This window comes from Austrofundulus limnaeus, unplaced genomic scaffold, assembly GCF_001266775.1.
Source record: "Austrofundulus limnaeus strain Quisiro unplaced genomic scaffold, Austrofundulus_limnaeus-1.0 Scaffold272, whole genome shotgun sequence".
Taxonomy (NCBI): Eukaryota; Metazoa; Chordata; class Actinopteri; order Cyprinodontiformes; family Rivulidae; genus Austrofundulus; species Austrofundulus limnaeus.
In genome coordinates this window covers 230908-233582 of record NW_013952674.1, presented here as the reverse complement: position 1 = coordinate 233582, position 2675 = coordinate 230908, and positions in this window count along the sequence as shown.

Below are 2675 nucleotides of genomic sequence, written 5' to 3'. Positions count from 1 at the left end.
GGGCACATCCTGGACATGTTTGCAACTCCATCACATGCATTCCCAAAGAGAACATGCAAACTCCACACAGAAAGGTCGCCTGCTGGGATTCGATTGTGAGAGGCAACAGCTTTACCAAAATGAAAAAATAAACAYGTAAATGTTTGTTTGGACCAAGGAGGAGGATAACTTGCGCCTACATGTTGAAAAAAGGGGTGAGCGGCACTCTGCCGTCTGCCACTGTTACTATTGTCCATYTGCTCGCGCAGAAAAACTATCGGCTGCAGCCGCTCACAGCGCGCACATGTGCGATTTTACAAAACTACCTCCCCGAGACCTGGATTCAAAAAGCTTTGATGCCAGAGGAAACAACTACTGTTGCCATGGACACAAACAGCCRAAATGTAGCAGAGAAGCGAAGATTTCCTGGAAAAATAGCAGTGTAAACAGAGCTCTACTGCCTGTGTGTGTTCACTATGTTCTGATGAATACACGTTTTTTTWAATTTTCCTCAACATTTTTCATATAATTAATTTTTTTCTGCCTCGCTACACCTAAAAAGCTTTTCGCACCTAGAAGTCCCACCTACGCAGAAACTGAGTGTGTTGACAACATCCCTCAGCTGTCACAAGCCTTTCCTAAAAAAAGGATGACACACACAAAATTTCAACACCCTCTGAGGCTCTTGTGCAGCCGTTTGRGTGTTTACGCGACAAACCACCAGATCATCTCGACGGAATTAGATGCAGAGAAGAGGAAGCGAGCTCGCAGCGTTATCATTGGGCCTCAGCGGACTCTGGTGCATCAGCTGGGCTCCGCTCAGTGTTTTAGTCAACTTTAGATAAGCTTTTCTCAGAAGCTGCGTGTTCTTAGAAAGTCAGCACTTCTCAGAAAGGCACAGCGCTTCCACAAATCTTCTTCATGCTCTGAGCTGAGCTGGATTATGTAACCTGTTTGTGTATTTTCAGGTTCAGTGAAATACATTTTTTAAATTTCTTTTAAACCTGTATTTTTTTATTTTTTGCAAAACTTTGACAACGTTATGCATGATGGCATTGCAATATGAGATGTYGTGCTCAGAGGACCTGTTGGGAATGACTCTCAGCTACTATACCACATGAGATGTTTAGCTCAATATTTGTGAATTTATAGTAGTTGTTTTTTGTTTTTTATTCTCAGTTAGCTGTGGTGGCCGTCTTAAATCAGGCGGACTCCTAAGGTTAACCATAGAAATTGCATTTCCTGCAAAAATGCTAGTATGCCTGTTGCTGAAAACTTTAGCTGAAAGCTGCTGAAATTGAGGTGAAAATGTTCAACAGCAAAAGTAATTTTGTAAGTTAAACTTGGAAATCTGAAAGAAGAAAAAAAGGGCAGAAAATCAGTAAAAAGAGGCAAAAATGTAGCAGAATTAGCATAAAAAGATAAAAACTAAAATATCTGAACATAGCAGAAAGCATGTGTGAGAAGCATAAATAACTCAAAACAGCAGAAAGAAGCTAAAAAAGTAAAAATTGGCAGAAGATTAACAGAAAAAGACAGACATATAGCTAAAACACTAGGAAAAAGCTAAAATTTGCAATAAAGTAGCTAAAATTGTCACAAGGAATTTAGTAAGAGAAAAACCAGAATATAATGCGTAAGGTTCTGTAAAGATTTAGAAACATTATGAAGAAATTTAAGGATGTTGAAAAAAAGCTCCATTAATTTCCAATGGGAAAAATGTAGCCGAAATAGCTTTGGCTACAATTGTTGAAATTTCTTGAGGCTTCAATATGTTATAGAGCATGCTCTCAGCTACCAGTACATCAGTTTTCATGTCAATATCTCAAACATTGGCTGAGTAAAAGGCCTTTAAAACTAGCTTTGCCGGCCGTCTTGGAATTTTTTTTCAGCTGCTATTTATGATAGATCTAAGTCTCAGCTACCAATATATTAATTTTTAGCTCAATAGCTAATAACAGCTGAACATTAGCTAAAATTGCATCAAATAGCTGAATACAGCAGAAAGCAACTGTAGGAAGCATAAATAGCACCAAGTAAAATAAAGAATTACAATAAAAGTAGAAAATAGCAGAGGAATAGCAGAAATAAGTAGAGTTTTAGCTGAAAAAGGTAAAATTAGCAAAAACTAGCTAATAATTAGCACAAGGAAGTTAAAGAGAGCATAATCAGAACAAAACGTGTAAGGTTCTGTAAAGGTTCAGAAACATTTTGAAGGGTTTTAAGAACGTTGAAAGTAGCTCCATTCATTTTCAATGGCAAAAAAGTGTCTAAAAAAGTGAAATAGCTAAAAAAGTATAAATGGCAGAAATACCAAAAGTCATAGCCGGAATGTCCTGAATGAGCTGAATATTTTGACATTTGAATTGTTGAAAAAGCATAAAAATGTGGAACGAGAAAGGGGTCAAAAACTGTACGGAAGAAAAAAATGATCTCAGTGTGAATGCTGTAAGGCATTCATACTCATTAGTCATAGATGTGCTTTTAACTTATTTAAATCTATCCAGTGTTAACTCTAGATGGATGAAGGCAAAATTTTAAGCAAATATGTTGCACAATTTGTTCACATTCAGATTATGTGTTGGTGACAGGACTCAGCTGCTACCGGAATAAAACTTTAGCAAAATATGTCCTGATGCATCTCAGTAAACCAGGTAAAAAATCAAAAAGAAATAAATTGTGTAGGTCTTCTGGAC